Source organism: Narcine bancroftii, unplaced genomic scaffold (assembly GCF_036971445.1).
Source record: "Narcine bancroftii isolate sNarBan1 unplaced genomic scaffold, sNarBan1.hap1 Scaffold_161, whole genome shotgun sequence".
NCBI lineage: Eukaryota > Metazoa > Chordata > Chondrichthyes > Torpediniformes > Narcinidae > Narcine > Narcine bancroftii.
This window is the reverse complement of record NW_027211896.1, coordinates 1,176,531-1,196,815: the sequence shown is the minus strand read 5'-3', so window position 1 is coordinate 1,196,815 and position 20,285 is coordinate 1,176,531.

Genomic DNA, 20,285 nt, shown 5'->3' with positions numbered 1-20,285 from the left:
TGTATCTGTGTTTTATTCCGCAACATTTCATCCCCCCTGTTTAAATTGTGTCTGTGTTTTATTCCCGTAATATTTCCCTCACGTTTTAATAAATAGTATCTGTGTTTTATTCAGATAATGTTCTACTCGCTCCTTTATAAATTTTGGGTGTTTTCTATTCCCGTAACTCTCCCCTCACTCCTTTGTAAACTGTATCTGTGTTTTATTCCCGTAACAGTTGCTCACCCTATTTAAATTGTGTCTGTGTTTTATTCCCGTAATAATTCCGTTTTATTCCCGTAACTTTACCCTCACTCATTTGTAAACTGTATATGTGTTTCATTCCCGTAACATTTCCTCCCCCTATTTAAATTGTGACTGTGTTTTATTTCCGTAATATTTCCTTTTTATTCCCGTAACTTTCCCCTCTCTCCTTTGTAAACTCTATCTGTGTTATATTCCGCAACGTTTCATCCCCCCTGTTTAAAATGTGTCTGTGTTTTATTCCCGTAATATTTCCTTTTTATTCCCGTAACTTTCCCATCACTCCTTTGTAAACTGTATCTGTGTTTTATTCCCATAACATTTCCACCTCCCTATTTAAATTGTGTCTGAGTTTAATTCACGTAATATTTCCCTTACGTTTTAATAAATAGTATCTGTGTTTTATTCAGATAATGTTCTACTCGCTCCTTTATAAATTTTGGGTATTTTCTATTCCCGTAACTCTCCCCTCACTCCTTTGTAAACTGTATCTGTGTTTTATTCCCGTAACAGTTGCTCCCCCTATTTAAATTGTGCTCACCCTATTTAAATTGTGTCTGTGTTTTATTCCCGTAATAATTCCGTTTTATCCCGTAACTTTACCCTCACTCATTTGTAAATTGTATCTGTGTTTTATTCCCGTAACATTTCCTCCCCCTATTTAAATTGTGACTGTGTTTTATTTCCGTAATATTTCCTTTTTATTCCCGTAACTTTCCCCTCACTCCTTTGTAAACTGTATCTGTGTTTTATTCCCATAACATTTCCACCCCCCTATTTAAATTGTGTCTGAGTTTTATTCCCGTAATATTTCCCTCGCGTTTTAATAAATAGTATCTGTGTTTTATTCAGATAATGTTCTACTCGCTCCTTTATAAATTTTGGGTATTTTCTATTTCCGTAACTTTCCCCTCACTCCTTTGTAAACTGTAACTGTGTTTTATTCCAGTAACAGTTGCTCCCCCTATTTAAATTGTGTCTGTGTTTTATTCCCGTAATAATTCCGTTTTATTCCCGTAACTTTACCCTCACTCCTTTGTAAATTGTATCTGTGTTTTATTCCCGTAACATTTCCTCCCCCTATTTAAATTGTGACTGTGTTTTATTCCCGTAATATTTCCTTTTTATTCCCGTAACTTTCCCCTCACTCCTTTGTAAACTGTATCTGTGTTTTTTTTTCCGTAAAATTTCCTCCCCCCATTCCAATTGTGTCTGAGTTTTATTCCCGTAATATTTCCCTCACGTTTTAATAAATAGTATCTGTGTTTTATTCAGATAATGTTTTACTCGCTCCTTTATAAATTTTGGGTATTTTCTATTCCCGGTAACTTTCTCCTCACTCCTTTGTAAACTGTATCTGTGTTTTATTCCCGTAACATTTCCTCCCCCCTATTTAAATTGTGTCTGAGTTTTATTCCCGTAATATTTCCCTCACGTTTTAATAAATAGTATCTGTGTTTTATTCCGATAATGTTCTACACGCTCTCTTATAAATTTTGGGTGTTTTCTATTCCCGTAACATTCACCTCACTCCTTTGTAAACTGTATTTGTTTTATTCCAGTAACATTTCCACCCCCCTGTTTAAATTGTGTCTGTGTTTTATTCCCGTAATATTTCCTTTTTATTCCCCTAACTTTCTCCGCACTCCTTTGAAAAATGTATCTGTGTTTTATTCCCGTTACATTTCCTCCCCCTATTTAAATTATGTCTGTGTTTTATTCCCGTAATATTTCCTTTTTATTCCCGTAACTTTCCCCTCACTCCTTTGTAAACTGCATCTGTGTTTTATTCCCATAACATTTCCTCCCCACTTTATAAATTGTGTCTGTGTTTTATTCCCGTAATATTTCCTTTTTATTCCCGTAACTTTCCCCTCATTCCTTTGTAAACTGTATATGTGTTTTATCCCCGTAACATTTCCTCCCCCCTTTATAAATTGTGTCTGTGTTTTATTCCCGTAATATTTCCTTTTTATTCCCGTAACTTACCCCTCACTCCTTTGTTAACTGTATCTGTGTTTTATTCCCGTAACATTTCCTCCCCCTATTTAAATTGTTTCTGTGTTTTATTCCCGTAATATTTCCGTTTTATTCCCCTAACTTTCCCCTCACTCGTTTGTAAACTGTATCTGTGTTTTATTCCCGTTACATTTCCTCCCCCTATTTAAATTATGTCTGTGTTTTATTCCCGTAATAATTCCGTTTTATTGCCGTAACTTTACCCTCATTCATTTGTAAACTGTATCGGTGTTTTATTCCCGTAACATTTCCTCACCCTATTTAAATTGTGAGTGTGTTTTATTCCCGTAATATTTCCTTTTTATTCCCGTAACTTTCCCCTCACTCCTTTATAAACTGTATCTGTGTTTTATTCCGCAACATTTCATCCCCACTGTTTAAATTGTGTCTGTGTTTTATTCCCGTAATATTTCCCTCACGTTTTAATAAATAGTATCTGTGTTTTATTCAGATAATGTTCTACTCGCTCCTTTATAAATTTTGGGTATTTTCTATTCCCGTAACTCTCCCCTCACTCCTTTGTAAACTGTATCTGTGTTTTATTCCCGTAACAGTTGGTCACCCTATTTAAATTATGTCTGTGTTTTATTCCCGTAATAATTCCGTTTTATTCCCGTAACTTTACCCTCACTCATTTGTAAACTGTATCGGTGTTTTATTCCCGTAACATTTCCTCACCCTATTTAAATTGTTACTGTGTTTTATTCCCGTAATGTTTCCTTTTTATTCCCGTAACTTTCCCCTCACTCCTTTGTAAACTGTATCTGTGTTTTATTCCGCAACATTTCATCCGCCCTGTTTAAATTGTGTCTGTGTTTTATTCCCGTAATATTTCCCTCACGTTTTAATAAATAGTATCTGTGTTTTATTCAGATAATGTTCTACTCGCTCCTTTATAAATTTTGGGTGTTTTCCATTCCCGTAACTCTCCCCTCACTCCTTTGTAAACTGTATCTGTGTTTTATTCCCGTAACAGTTGCTCACCCTATTTAAATTGTGTCTGTGTTTTATTCCCGTAATAATTCCGTTTTATTCCCGTAACTTTACCCTCACTCATTTGTAAACTGTATCTGTGTTTTATTCCCGTAACATTTTCTCCCCCTATTTAAATTGTGACTGTGTTTTATTTCCGTAATATTTCCTTTTTATTCCCGTAACTTTCCCCTCACTCCTTTGTAAACTCTATCTGTGTTTTATTCCGCAACGTTTCATCCCCCCTGTTTAAATTGTGTCTGTGTTTTATTCCCGTAATATTTCCTTTTTATTCCCGTAACTTTCCCATCACTCCTTTGTAAACTGTATCTGTGTTTTATTCCCATAACATTTCCACCCCCCTATTTAAATTGTGTCTGAGTTTAATTCACGTAATATTTCCCTTACGTTTTAATAAATAGTATCTGTGTTTTATTCAGATAATGTTCTACTCGCTCCTTTATAAATTTTGGGTATTTTCTATTCCCGTAAGTTTCCCCTCAATCCTTTGTAAACTGTATCTGTGTTTTATTCCCGTAACAGTTGCTCCCCCTATTTAAATTGTGTCTGTGTTTTATTCCCTTAATAATTCCGTTTTATTCCCGTAACTTTACCCTCACTCATTTGTAAACTGTATCGGTGTTTTATTCCCGTAACATTTCCTCACCCTATTTAAATTGTGACTGTGTTTTATTCCCGTAATATTTCCTTTTTATTCCCGTAACTTTCCCCTCACTCCTTTGTAAACTGTATCTGTGTTTTATTCCGCAACATTTCATCCCCCCTGTTTAAAATGTGTCTGTGTATTATTCCCGTAATATTTCCCTCACGTTTTAATAAATAGTATCTGTGTTTTATTCAGATAAAGTTCTAAACGCTCCTTTATAAATTTTGGGTATTTTCTATTCCCCTAACATTCCCCTCTCTCCTTTGTAAACTGTATCTGTTTTATTCCCGTAACGTTTCCACCCCCCTGTTTAAATTGTGTCTGTGTTTTATTCCCGTAATATTTCCTTTTTATTCCCGTAACTTTCCCCTCACTCCTTTGTAAACTGTATCTGTGTTTTATTCCCGTAACATTTCCTCACCCCCTATTTAAATTGTGTTTGTGTTTTATTCCCGTAATATTTCCTTTTTATTCCCTTAACTTTCCCCTCACTCCTTTGTAAACTGTATCTGTGTTTTTTTTTCCCGTAAAATTTCCTCCCCCCATTCAAATTGTGTCTGAGTTTTATTCCCGTACTATTTCCCTCACGTTTTAATAAATAGTATCTGTGTTTTATTCAGATAATGTTCTACTCGCTCCTTTATAAATTTTGGGTTTTTTCTATTCCCGGTAACTTTCTCCTCACTCCTTTGTAAACTGTATCTGTGTTTTATTCCCGTAACATTTCCTCCCCCCTATTTAAATTGTGTTTGTGTTTTATTCCCGTTATATTTCCGTTTTATACCCCTAACTTTCCCCTCACTCCTTTGTAAACTGTATCTGTGTTTTATTCCGCAACATTTCCTCCGCCCTGTTTAAATTGTGTCTGTGTTTTATTCCTGTAATATTTCCTTTTTATTCCCGTAACTTTCCCCTCACTCCTTTGTAAACTGTATCTGTGTTTTATTCACGTAACATTTCCTCCCCCCTATTTAAATTGTGTCTGAGTTTTATTCCCGTAATATTTCCCTCACGTTTTAATAAATAGTATCTGTGTTTTATTCCGATAATGTTCTACACGCTCCTTTATAAATTTTGGGTAATTTTTATTCCTGTAACTTTCCCCTCATTCCTTTGTAAACTGTATCTGTGTTTTATCCCCGTAACATTTCCTCCCCCCTTTATAAATTGTGTCTGTGTTTTATTCCCGTAATATTTCCTTTTCATTCCCGTAACTTACCCCTCACTCCTTTGTTAACTGTATCTGTGTTTTATTCCCGTAACATTTCCTCCCCCTATTTAAATTGTGTCTGTGCTTTATTCCCCTAATATTTCCGATTTATTCCCCTAACTTTCCCCTCACTCGTTTGTAAACTGTATCTGTGTTTTATTCCCGTAACCTTTCCTCCCCCTATTTAGATTGTGTCTGTGTTTTATTCCCGTAATATTTCCTTTTTTTCCCGTAACTTTCCCCTCACTACTTTGTAAACTGTATCAGTGTTTTATTCTCGTAACATTTCCACCCCCCTATTTAAATTGTGTCTGAGTTTTATTCCCGTAATATTTCCCTCACGTTTTAATAAATATTATCTGTGTTTTATTCAGATAATGTTCTACTCGCTCCTTTATAAATTTTGGGTATTTTCTATTCCCGTAACTCTCCCCTCACTCCATTGTAAACTGTATCTGTGTTTTATTCCCGTAACAGTTGCTCCCCCTATTTAAATTGTGCTCACCCTATTTAAATTGTGTCTGTGTTTTATTCCCGTAATAATTCCGTTTTATTCCCGTAACTTTACCCTCACTCATTTGTAAACTGTATCTGTGTTTTATTCCCGTAACATTTCCTCCCCCTATTTAAATTGTGACTGTGTTTTATTTCCGTAATATTTCCTTTTTATTCCCGTAACTTTCCCGTCACTCCTTTGTAAACTGTATCTGTGTTTTATTCCGAAACATTTCATCCCCCCTGTTTAAATTGTGTCTGTGTTTTATCCCCGTAATATTTCCTTTTTATTCCCGTAACTTTCCCATCACTCCTTTGTAAACTGTATCTGTGTTTTATTCCCATAACATTTCCACCCCCCTATTTAAATTGTGTCTGAGTTTTATTCCCGTAATATTTCCCTCGCGTTTTAATAAATAGTATCTGTGTTTTATTCAGATAATGTTCTACTCGCTCCTTTATAAATTTTGGGTATTTTCTATTTCCGTAACTTTCCCCTCACTCCTTTGTAAACTGTAACTGTGTTTTATTCCAGTAACAGTTGCTCCCCCTATTTAAATTGTGTCTGTGTTTTATTCCCGTAATAATTCCGTTTTATTCCCGTAACTTTCCCCTCACTCCTTTGTAAACTGTATCTGTGTTTTATTCACGTAACATTTCCTCCCCCCTATTTAAATTGTGTCTGAGTTTTATTCCCGTAATATTTCCCTCACGTTTTAATAAATAGTATTCCGATAATATTCTACACGCTCCTTTATTAATTTTGGGTGTTTTCTATTCCCGTAACATTCACCTCACTCCTTTGTAAACTGTATTTGTTTTATTCCAGTAACATTTCCACCCCCCTGTTTAAATTGTGTCTGTGTTTTATTCCCGTAATATTTCCTTTTTATTCCCCTAACTTTCTCCACACTCCTTTGAAAAATGTATCTGTGTTTTATTCCCGTTACATTTCCTCCCCCTATTTAAATTATGTCTGTGTTTTATTCCCGTAATATTTCCTTTTTATTCCCGTAACTTTCCCCTCACTCCTTTGTAAACTGCATCTGTGTTTTATTCCCATAACATTTCCACCCCACTTTATAAATTGTGTCTGTGTTTTATTCCCGTAATATTTCCTTTTTATTCCCGTAACTTTCCCCTCACTACTTTGTAAAGTGTATCTGTGTTTTATGTCCGTAACATTTCCTCCGCCCTTTTTAAATTGTGTCTGCGTTTTATTCCTCTAAATTTATCCTTGCTTTTTATAAATTGTATGTGTGTTTTATTCGCGTAACTTTTCCATTTTCCTTTATAAATTCTGTCTGTGGTTTATTCCGGTAATATTTCCCTTAAGCCTTTATAAATTTTGGGTAATTTTTATTCCTGCACTTTCCCCTCATTCCTTTGTAAACTGTATCTGTTTTTTATCCCCGTAACATTTCCTCCCCCATTTATAAATTGTGTCTGTGTTTTATTCCCGTAATATTTCCGTTTTATTCCCCTAACTTTCCCCTCACTCGTTTGTAAACTGTATCTGTGTTTTATTCCCGTTACATTTCCTCCCCCTATTTAAATTATGTCTGTGTTTTATTCCCGTAATAATTCCGTTTTATTGCCGTAACTTTACCCTCACTCATTTGTAAACTGTATCGGTGTTTTATTCCCGTAACATTTCCTCACCCTATTTAAATTGTGACTGTGTTTTATTCCCGTAATATTTCCTTTTTATTCCCGTAACTTTCCCCTCACTCCTTTGTAAACTGTATCTGTGTTTTATTCCGCAACATTTCATCCCCACTGTTTAAATTGTGTCTGTGTTTTATTCCCGTAATATTTCCCTCACGTTTTAATAAATAGTATCTGTGTTTTATTCAGATAATGTTCAACTCGCTCCTTTATAAATTTTGGGTATTTTCTATTCCCGTAACTCTCCCCTCACTCCTTTGAAAACTGTATCTGTGTTTTATTCCCGTAACAGTTGCTCACCCTATTTAAATTATGTCTGTGTTTTATTCCCGTAATAATTCCGTTTTATTCCCGTAACTTTACCCTCACTCATTTGTAAACTGTATCGGTGTTTTATTCCCGTAACATTTCCTCACCCTATTTAAATTGTGTTTGTGTTTTATTCCCGTAATATTTCCGTTTTATTCCCGTAACTTTCCCCTCACTCCTTTGTAAACTGTATCTGTGTTTTATTCCGGAACATTTCATCCCCCCTGTTTAAATTGTGTCTGTGTTTTATTCCCGTAATATTTCCCTCACGTTTTAATAAATAGTATCTGTGTTTTATTCAGATAATGTTCTACTCGCTCCTTTATAAATTTTGGGTGTTTTCTATTCCCGTAACTCTCCCCTTACTCCTTTGTAAACTGTATCTGTGTTTTATTCCCGTAACAGTTGCTCACCCTATTTAAATTGTGTCTGTGTTTTATTCCCGTAATAATTCCGTTTTATTCCCGTAACTTTACCCTCACTCATTTGTAAACTGTATCTGTGTTTTATTCCCGTAACATTTCCTCCCCCTATTTAAATTGTGACTTTGTTTTATTTCCGTAATATTTCCTTTTTATTCCCGTAACTTTCCCCTCACTCCTTTGTAAACTCTATCTGTGTTTTATTCCGCAACGTTTCATCCCCCCTGTTTAAATTGTGTCTGTGTTTTATTCCCATAATATTTCCTTTTTATTCCCGTAACTTTCCCATCACTCCTTTGTAAACTGTATCTGTGTTTTATTCCCATAACATTTCCACCCCCCTATTTAAATTGTGTCTGAGTTTAATTCACGTAATATTTCCCTTACGTTTTAATAAATAGTATCTGTGTTTTATTCAGATAATGTTCTACTCGCTCCTTTATAAATTTTGGGTATTTTCTATTCCCGTAAGTTTCCCCTCACTCCTTTGTAAACTGTATCTGTGTTTTATTCCCGTAACAGTTGCTCCCCCTATTTAAATTGTGTCTGTGTTTTATTCCCTTAATAATTCCGTTTTATTCCCGTAACTTTACCCTCACTCATTTGTAAACTGTATCTGTGTTTTATCCCCGTAACATTTCCTCCCCCCTTTATAAATTGTGTCTGTGTTTTATTCCCGTAATATTTCCTTTTCATTCCCGTAACTTACCCCTCACTCCTTTGTTAACTGTATCTGTGTTTTATTCCCGTAACATTTCCTCCCCCTATTTAAATTGTGTCTGTGTTTTATTCCCCTAATATTTCCGTTTTATTCCCCTAACTTTCCCCTCACTCGTTTGTAAACTGTATCTGTGTTTTATTCCCGTAACCTTTCCTCCCCCTATTTAGATTGTGTCTGTGTTTTATTCCCGTAATATTTCCTTTTTTTCCCGTAACTTTCCCCTCACTACTTTGTAAACTGTATCAGTGTTTTATTCTCTTAACATTTCCACCCCCCTATTTAAATTGTGTCTGAGTTTTATTCCCGTAATATTTCCCTCACGTTTTAATAAATAGTATCTGTGTTTTATTCAGATAATGTTCTACTCGCTCCTTTATAAATTTTGGGTATTTTCTATTCCCGTAACTCTCCCCTCACTCCTTTGTAAACTGTATCTGTGTTTTATTCCCGTAACAGTTGCTCCCCCTATTTAAATTGTGCTCACCCTATTTAAATTGTGTCTGTGTTTTATTCCCGTAATAATTCCGTTTTATTCCCGTAACTTTACCCTCACTCATTTGTAAACTGTATCTGTGTTTTATTCCCGTAACATTTCCTCCCCCTATTTAAATTGTGACTGTTTTATTTCCGTAATATTTCCTTTTTATTCCCGTAACTTTCCCCTCACTCCTTTGTAAACTGTATCTGTGTTTTATTCCCGTAACAGTTGCTCACCCTATTTAAATTATGTCTGTGTTTTATTCCCGTAATAATTCCGTTTTATTCCCGTAACTTTACCCTCACTCATTTGTAAACTGTATCGGTGTTTTATTCCCGTAACATTTCCTCACCCTATTTAAATTGTGACCGTGTTTTATTCCCGTAATATTTCCTTTTTATTCCCGTAACTTTCCCCTCACTCCTTTGTAAACTGTATCTGTGTTTTATACCGCAACATTTCATCCCCCCTGTTTAAATTGTGTCTGTGTTTTATTCCCGTAATATTTCCCTCACGTTTTAATAAATAGTATCTGTGTTTTATTCAGATAATGTTCTACTCGCTCCTTTATAAATTTTGGGTGTTTTCTATTCCCGTAACTCTCCCCTCACTCCTTTGTAAACTGTATCTGTGTTTTATTCCCGTAACAGTTGCTCACCCTATTTAAATTGTGTCTGTGTTTTATTCCCGTAATAATTCCGTTTTATTCCCGTAACTTTACCCTCACTCATTTGTAAACTGTATCTGTGTTTCATTCCCGTAACATTTCCTCCCCCTATTTAAATTGTGACTGTGTTTTATTTCCGTAATATTTCCTTTTTATTCCCGTAACTTTCCCCTCTCTCCTTTGTAAACTCTATCTGTGTTATATTCCGCAACGTTTCATCCCCCCTGTTTAAAATGTGTCTGTGTTTTATTCCCGTAATATTTCCTTTTTATTCCCGTAACTTTCCCATCACTCCTTTGTAAACTGTATCTGTGTTTTATTCCCATAACATTTCCACCTCCCTATTTAAATTGTGTCTGAGTTTAATTCACGTAATATTTCCCTTACGTTTTAATAAATAGTATCTGTGTTTTATTCAGATAATGTTCTACTCGCTCCTTTATAAATTTTGGGTATTTTCTATTCCCGTAACTCTCCCCTCACTCCTTTGTAAACTGTATCTATGTTTTATTCCCGTAACAGTTGCTCCCCCTATTTAAATTGTGCTCACCCTATTTAAATTGTGTCTGTGTTTTATTCCCGTAATAATTCCGTTTTATCCCGTAACTTTACCCTCACTCATTTGTAAATTGTATCTGTGTTTTATTCCCGTAACATTTCCTCCCCCTATTTAAATTGTGACTGTGTTTTATTTCCGTAATATTTCCTTTTTATTCCCGTAACTTTCCCCTCACTCCTTTGTAAACTGTATCTGTGTTTTATTCCGCAACATTTCATCCCCCCTGTTTAAATTGTGTCTGTGTTTTATTCCCGTAATATTTCCTTTTTATTCCCGTAACTTTCCCATCACTCCTTTGTAAACTGTATCTGTGTTTTATTCCCATAACATTTCCACCCCCCTATTTAAATTGTGTCTGAGTTTTATTCCCGTAATATTTCCCTCGCGTTTTAATAAATAGTATCTGTGTTTTATTCAGATAATGTTCTACTCGCTCCTTTATAAATTTTGGGTATTTTCTATTTCCGTAACTTTCCCCTCACTCCTTTGTAAACTGTAACTGTGTTTTATTCCAGTAACAGTTGCTCCCCCTATTTAAATTGTGTCTGTGTTTTATTCCCGTAATAATTCCGTTTTATTCCCGTAACTTTCCCCTCACTCCTTTGTAAACTGTATCTGTGTTTTTTTTTCCGTAAAATTTCCTCCCCCCATTCCAATTGTGTCTGAGTTTTATTCCCGTAATATTTCCCTCACGTTTTAATAAAGAGTATCTGTGTTTTATTCAGATAATGTTTTACTCGCTCCTTTATAAATTTTGGGTATTTTCTATTCCCGGTAACTTTCTCCTCACTCCTTTGTAAACTGTATCTGTGTTTTATTCCCGTAACATTTCCTCCCCCCTATTTAAATTGTGTCTGAGTTTTATTCCCGTAATATTTCCCTCACGTTTTAATAAATAGTATCTGTGTTTTATTCCGATAATGTTCTACACGCTCCTTTATAAATTTTGGGTGTTTTCTATTCCCGTAACATTCACCTCACTCCTTTGTAAACTGTATTTGTTTTATTCCAGTAACATTTCCACCCCCCTGTTTAAATTGTGTCTGTGTTTTATTCCCGTAATATTTCCTTTTTATTCCCCTAACTTTCTCCACACTCCTTTGAAAAATGTATCTGTGTTTTATTCCCGTTACATTTCCTCCCCCTATTTAAATTATGTCTGTGTTTTATTCCCGTAATATTTCCTTTTTATTCCCGTAACTTTCCCCTCACTCCTTTGTAAACTGCATCTGTGTTTTATTCCCATAATATTTCCTCCCCACTTTATAAATTGTGTCTGTGTTTTATTCCCGTAATATTTCCTTTTTATTCCCGTAACTTTCCCCTCATTCCTTTGTAAACTGTATATGTGTTTTATCCCCGTAACATTTCCTCCCCCCTTTATAAATTGTGTCTGTGTTTTATTCCCGTAATATTTCCTTTTTATTCCCGTAACTTACCCCTCACTCCTTTGTTAACTGTATCTGTGTTTTATTCCCGTAACATTTCCTCCCCCTATTTAAATTGTTTCTGTGTTTTATTCCCGTAATATTTCCGTTTTATTCCCCTAACTTTCCCCTCACTCGTTTGTAAACTGTATCTGTGTTTTATTCCCGTTACATTTCCTCCCCCTATTTAAATTATGTCTGTGTTTTATTCCCGTAATAATTCCGTTTTATTGCCGTAACTTTACCCTCATTCATTTGTAAACTGTATCGGTGTTTTATTCCCGTAACATTTCCTCACCCTATTTAAATTGTGAGTGTGTTTTATTCCCGTAATATTTCCTTTTTATTCCCGTAACTTTCCCCTCACTCCTTTGTAAACTGTATCTGTGTTTTATTCCGCAACATTTCATCCCCACTGTTTAAATTGTGTCTGTGTTTTATTCCCGTAATATTTCCCTCACGTTTTAATAAATAGTATCTGTGTTTTATTCAGATAATGTTCTACTCGCTCCTTTATAAATTTTGGGTATTTTCTATTCCCGTAACTCTCCCCTCACTCCTTTGTAAACTGTATCTGTGTTTTATTCCCGTAACAGTTGGTCACCCTATTTAAATTATGTCTGTGTTTTATTCCCGTAATAATTCCGTTTTATTCCCGTAACTTTACCCTCACTCATTTGTAAACTGTATCGGTGTTTTATTCCCGTAACATTTCCTCACCCTATTTAAATTGTTACTGTGTTTTATTCCCGTAATGTTTCCTTTTTATTCCCGTAACTTTCCCCTCACTCCTTTGTAAACTGTATCTGTGTTTTATTCCGCAACATTTCATCCGCCCTGTTTAAATTGTGTCTGTGTTTTATTCCCGTAATATTTCCCTCACGTTTTAATAAATAGTATCTGTGTTTTATTCAGATAATATTCTACTCGCTCCTTTATAAATTTTGGGTGTTTTCCATTCCCGTAACTCTCCCCTCACTCCTTTGTAAACTGTATCTGTGTTTTATTCCCGTAACAGTTGCTCCCCCTATTTAAATTGTGCTCACCCTATTTAAATTGTGTCTGTGTTTTATTCCCGTAATAATTCCGTTTTATTCCCGTAACTTTACCCTCACTCATTTGTAAACTGTATCTGTGTTTTATTCCCGTAACATTTCCTCCCCCTATTTAAATTGTGACTGTGTTTTATTTCCGTAATATTTCCTTTTTATTCCCGTAACTTTCCCGTCACTCCTTTGTAAACTGTATCTGTGTTTTATTCCGAAACATTTCATCCCCCCTGTTTAAATTGTGTCTGTGTTTTATCCCCGTAATATTTCCTTTTTATTCCCGTAACTTTCCCATCACTCCTTTGTAAACTGTATCTGTGTTTTATTCCCATAACATTTCCACCCCCCTATTTAAATTGTGTCTGAGTTTTATTCCCGTAATATTTCCCTCGCGTTTTAATAAATAGTATCTGTGTTTTATTCAGATAATGTTCTACTCGCTCCTTTATAAATTTTGGGTATTTTCTATTTCCGTAACTTTCCCCTCACTCCTTTGTAAACTGTAACTGTGTTTTATTCCAGTAACAGTTGCTCCCCCTATTTAAATTGTGTCTGTGTTTTATTCCCGTAATAATTCCGTTTTATTCCCGTAACTTTCCCCTCACTCCTTTGTAAACTGTATCTGTGTTTTATTCACGTAACATTTCCTCCCCCCTATTTAAATTGTGACTGTGTTTTATTCCCGTAATATTTCCTTTTTATTCCCGTAACTTTCCCCTCACTCCTTTGTAAACTGTATCTGTGTTTTATTCCGCAACATTTCATCCCCACTGTTTAAATTGTGTCTGTGTTTTATTCCCGTAATATTTCCCTCACGTTTTAATAAATAGTATCTGTGTTTTATTCAGATAATGTTCAACTCGCTCCTTTATAAATTTTGGGTATTTTCTATTCCCGTAACTCTCCCCTCACTCCTTTGAAAACTGTATCTGTGTTTTATTCCCGTAACAGTTGCTCACCCTATTTAAATTATGTCTGTGTTTTATTCCCGTAATAATTCCGTTTTATTCCCGTAACTTTACCCTCACTCATTTGTAAACTGTATCGGTGTTTTATTCCCGTAACATTTCCTCACCCTATTTAAATTGTGTTTGTGTTTTATTCCCGTAATATTTCCGTTTTATTCCCGTAACTTTCCCCTCACTCCTTTGTAAACTGTATCTGTGTTTTATTCCGGAACATTTCATCCCCCCTGTTTAAATTGTGTCTGTGTTTTATTCCCGTAATATTTCCCTCACGTTTTAATAAATAGTATCTGTGTTTTATTCAGATAATGTTCTACTCGCTCCTTTATAAATTTTGGGTGTTTTCTATTCCCGTAACTCTCCCCTTACTCCTTTGTAAACTGTATCTGTGTTTTATTCCCGTAACAGTTGCTCACCCTATTTAAATTGTGTCTGTGTTTTATTCCCGTAATAATTCCGTTTTATTCCCGTAACTTTACCCTCACTCATTTGTAAACTGTATCTGTGTTTTATTCCCGTAACATTTCCTCCCCCTATTTAAATTGTGACTTTGTTTTATTTCCGTAATATTTCCTTTTTATTCCCGTAACTTTCCCCTCACTCCTTTGTAAACTCTATCTGTGTTTTATTCCGCAACGTTTCATCCCCCCTGTTTAAATTGTGTCTGTGTTTTATTCCCATAATATTTCCTTTTTATTCCCGTAACTTTCCCATCACTCCTTTGTAAACTGTATCTGTGTTTTATTCCCATAACATTTCCACCCCCCTATTTAAATTGTGTCTGAGTTTAATTCACGTAATATTTCCCTTACGTTTTAATAAATAGTATCTGTGTTTTATTCAGATAATGTTCTACTCGCTCCTTTATAAATTTTGGGTATTTTCTATTCCCGTAAGTTTCCCCTCACTCCTTTGTAAACTGTATCTGTGTTTTATTCCCGTAACAGTTGCTCCCCCTATTTAAATTGTGTCTGTGTTTTATTCCCTTAATAATTCCGTTTTATTCCCGTAACTTTACCCTCACTCATTTGTAAACTGTATCTGTGTTTTATCCCCGTAACATTTCCTCCCCCCTTTATAAATTGTGTCTGTGTTTTATTCCCGTAATATTTCCTTTTCATTCCCGTAACTTACCCCTCACTCCTTTGTTAACTGTATCTGTGTTTTATTCCCGTAACATTTCCTCCCCCTATTTAAATTGTGTCTGTGTTTTATTCCCCTAATATTTCCGTTTTATTCCCCTAACTTTCCCCTCACTCGTTTGTAAACTGTATCTGTGTTTTATTCCCGTAACCTTTCCTCCCCCTATTTAGATTGTGTCTGTGTTTTATTCCCGTAATATTTCCTTTTTTTCCCGTAACTTTCCCCTCACTACTTTGTAAACTGTATCAGTGTTTTATTCTCTTAACATTTCCACCCCCCTATTTAAATTGTGTCTGAGTTTTATTCCCGTAATATTTCCCTCACGTTTTAATAAATAGTATCTGTGTTTTATTCAGATAATGTTCTACTCGCTCCTTTATAAATTTTGGGTATTTTCTATTCCCGTAACTCTCCCCTCACTCCTTTGTAAACTGTATCTGTGTTTTATTCCCGTAACAGTTGCTCCCCCTATTTAAATTGTGCTCACCCTATTTAAATTGTGTCTGTGTTTTATTCCCGTAATAATTCCGTTTTATTCCCGTAACTTTACCCTCACTCATTTGTAAACTGTATCTGTGTTTTATTCCCGTAACATTTCCTCCCCCTATTTAAATTGTGACTGTTTTATTTCCGTAATATTTCCTTTTTATTCCCGTAACTTTCCCCTCACTCCTTTGTAAACTGTATCTGTGTTTTATTCCCGTAACAGTTGCTCACCCTATTTAAATTATGTCTGTGTTTTATTCCCGTAATAATTCCGTTTTATTCCCGTAACTTTACCCTCACTCATTTGTAAACTGTATCGGTGTTTTATTCCCGTAACATTTCCTCACCCTATTTAAATTGTGACCGTGTTTTATTCCCGTAATATTTCCTTTTTATTCCCGTAACTTTCCCCTCACTCCTTTGTAAACTGTATCTGTGTTTTATACCGCAACATTTCATCCCCCCTGTTTAAATTGTGTCTGTGTTTTATTCCCGTAATATTTCCCTCACGTTTTAATAAATAGTATCTGTGTTTTATTCAGATAATGTTCTACTCGCTCCTTTATAAATTTTGGGTGTTTTCTATTCCCGTAACTCTCCCCTCACTCCTTTGTAAACTGTATCTGTGTTTTATTCCCGTAACAGTTGCTCACCCTATTTAAATTGTGTCTGTGTTTTATTCCCGTAATAATTCCGTTTTATTCCCGTAACTTTACCCTCACTCATTTGTAAACTGTATCTGTGTTTCATTCCCGTAACATTTCCTCCCCCTATTTAAATTGTGACTGTGTTTTATTTCCGTAATATTTCCTTTTTATTCCCGTAACTTTCCCCTCTCTCCTTTGTAAACTCTATCTGTGTTATATTCCGCAACGTTTCATCCCCCCTGTTTAAAATGTGTCTGTGTTTTATTCCCGTAATATTTCCTTTTTATTCCCGTAACTTTCCCATCACTCCTTTGTAAACTGTATCTGTGTTTTATTCCCATAACATTTCCACCTCCCTATTTAAATTGTGTCTGAGTTTAATTCACGTAATATTTCCCTTACGTTTTAATAAATAGTATCTGTGTTTTATTCAGATAATGTTCTACTCGCTCCTTTATAAATTTTGGGTATTTTCTATTCCCGTAACTCTCCCCTCACTCCTTTGTAAACTGTATCTATGTTTTATTCCCGTAACAGTTGCTCCCCCTATTTAAATTGTGCTCACCCTATTTAAATTGTGTCTGTGTTTTATTCCCGTAATAATTCCGTTTTATCCCGTAACTTTACCCTCACTCATTTGTAAATTGTATCTGTGTTTTATTCCCGTAACATTTCCTCCCCCTATTTAAATTGTGACTGTGTTTTATTTCCGTAATATTTCCTTTTTATTCCCGTAACTTTCCCCTCACTCCTTTGTAAACTGTATCTGTGTTTTATTCCGCAACATTTCATCCCCCCTGTTTAAATTGTGTCTGTGTTTTATTCCCGTAATATTTCCTTTTTATTCCCGTAACTTTCCCATCACTCCTTTGTAAACTGTATCTGTGTTTTATTCCCATAACATTTCCACCCCCCTATTTAAATTGTGTCTGAGTTTTATTCCCGTAATATTTCCCTCGCGTTTTAATAAATAGTATCTGTGTTTTATTCAGATAATGTTCTACTCGCTCCTTTATAAATTTTGGGTATTTTCTATTTCCGTAACTTTCCCCTCACTCCTTTGTAAACTGTAACTGTGTTTTATTCCAGTAACAGTTGCTCCCCCTATTTAAATTGTGTCTGTGTTTTATTCCCGTAATAATTCCGTTTTATTCCCGTAACTTTCCCCTCACTCCTTTGTAAACTGTATCTGTGTTTTTTTTTCCGTAAAATTTCCTCCCCCCATTCCAATTGTGTCTGAGTTTTATTCCCGTAATATTTCCCTCACGTTTTAATAAAGAGTATCTGTGTTTTATTCAGATAATGTTTTACTCGCTCCTTTATAAATTTTGGGTATTTTCTATTCCCGGTAACTTTCTCCTCACTCCTTTGTAAACTGTATCTGTGTTTTATTCCCGTAACATTTCCTCCCCCCTATTTAAATTGTGTCTGAGTTTTATTCCCGTAATATTTCCCTCACGTTTTAATAAATAGTATCTGTGTTTTATTCCGATAATGTTCTACACGCTCCTTTATAAATTTTGGGTGTTTTCTATTCCCGTAACATTCACCTCACTCCTTTGTAAACTGTATTTGTTTTATTCCAGTAACATTTCCACCCCCCTGTTTAAATTGTGTCTGTGTTTTATTCCCGTAATATTTCCTTTTTATTCCCCTAACTTTCTCCACACTCCTTTGAAAAATGTATCTGTGTTTTATTCCCGTTACATTTCCTCCCCCTATTTAAATTATGTCTGTGTTTTATTCCCGTAATATTTCCTTTTTATTCCCGTAACTTTCCCCTCACTCCTTTGTAAACTGCATCTGTGTTTTATTCCCATAATATTTCCTCCCCACTTTATAAATTGTGTCTGTGTTTTATTCCCGTAATATTTCCTTTTTATTCCCGTAACTTTCCCCTCATTCCTTTGTAAACTGTATATGTGTTTTATCCCCGTAACATTTCCTCCCCCCTTTATAAATTGTGTCTGTGTTTTATTCCCGTAATATTTCCTTTTTATTCCCGTAACTTACCCCTCACTCCTTTGTTAACTGTATCTGTGTTTTATTCCCGTAACATTTCCTCCCCCTATTTAAATTGTTTCTGTGTTTTATTCCCGTAATATTTCCGTTTTATTCCCCTAACTTTCCCCTCACTCGTTTGTAAACTGTATCTGTGTTTTATTCCCGTTACATTTCCTCCCCCTATTTAAATTATGTCTGTGTTTTATTCCCGTAATAATTCCGTTTTATTGCCGTAACTTTACCCTCATTCATTTGTAAACTGTATCGGTGTTTTATTCCCGTAACATTTCCTCACCCTATTTAAATTGTGAGTGTGTTTTATTCCCGTAATATTTCCTTTTTATTCCCGTAACTTTCCCCTCACTCCTTTGTAAACTGTATCTGTGTTTTATTCCGCAACATTTCATCCCCACTGTTTAAATTGTGTCTGTGTTTTATTCCCGTAATATTTCCCTCACGTTTTAATAAATAGTATCTGTGTTTTATTCAGATAATGTTCTACTCGCTCCTTTATAAATTTTGGGTATTTTCTATTCCCGTAACTCTCCCCTCACTCCTTTGTAAACTGTATCTGTGTTTTATTCCCGTAACAGTTGGTCACCCTATTTAAATTATGTCTGTGTTTTATTCCCGTAATAATTCCGTTTTATTCCCGTAACTTTACCCTCACTCATTTGTAAACTGTATCGGTGTTTTATTCCCGTAACATTTCCTCACCCTATTTAAATTGTTACTGTGTTTTATTCCCGTAATGTTTCCTTTTTATTCCCGTAACTTTCCCCTCACTCCTTTGTAAACTGTATCTGTGTTTTATTCCGCAACATTTCATCCGCCCTGTTTAAATTGTGTCTGTGTTTTATTCCCGTAATATTTCCCTCACGTTTTAATAAATAGTATCTGTGTTTTATTCAGATAATATTCTACTCGCTCCTTTATAAATTTTGGGTGTTTTCCATTCCCGTAACTCTCCCCTCACTCCTTTGTAAACTGTATCTGTGTTTTATTCCCGTAACAGTTGCTCCCCCTATTTAAATTGTGCTCACCCTATTTAAATTGTGTCTGTGTTTTATTCCCGTAATAATTCCGTTTTATTCCCGTAACTTTACCCTCACTCATTTGTAAACTGTATCTGTGTTTTATTCCCGTAACATTTCCTCCCCCTATTTAAATTGTGACTGTGTTTTATTTCCGTAATATTTCCTTTTTATTCCCGTAACTTTCCCGTCACTCCTTTGTAAACTGTATCTGTGTTTTATTCCGAAACATTTCATCCCCCCTGTTTAAATTGTGTCTGTGTTTTATCCCCGTAATATTTCCTTTTTATTCCCGTAACTTTCCCATCACTCCTTTGTAAACTGTATCTGTGTTTTATTCCCATAACATTTCCACCCCCCTATTTAAATTGTGTCTGAGTTTTATTCCCGTAATATTTCCCTCGCGTTTTAATAAATAGTATCTGTGTTTTATTCAGATAATGTTCTACTCGCTCCTTTATAAATTTTGGGTATTTTCTATTTCCGTAACTTTCCCCTCACTCCTTTGTAAACTGTAACTGTGTTTTATTCCAGTAACAGTTGCTCCCCCTATTTAAATTGTGTCTGTGTTTTATTCCCGTAATAATTCCGTTTTATTCCCGTAACTTTCCCCTCACTCCTTTGTAAACTGTATCTGTGTTTTATTCACGTAACATTTCCTCCCCCCTATTTAAATTGTGTCTGAGTTTTATTCCCGTAATATTTCCCTCACGTTTTATTAAATAGTATTCCGATAATATTCTACACGCTCCTTTATTAATTTTGGGTGTTTTCTATTCCCGTAACATTCACCTCACTCCTTTGTAAACTGTATTTGTTTTATTCCAGTAACATTTCCACCCCCCTGTTTAAATTGTGTCTGTGTTTTATTCCCGTAATATTTCCTTTTTATTCCCCTAACTTTCTCCACACTCCTTTGAAAAATGTATCTGTGTTTTATTCCCGTTACATTTCCTCCCCCTATTTAAATTATGTCTGTGTTTTATTCCCGTAATATTTCCTTTTTATTCCCGTAACTTTCCCCTCACTCCTTTGTAAACTGCATCTGTGTTTTATTCCCATAACATTTCCACCCCACTTTATAAATTGTGTCTGTGTTT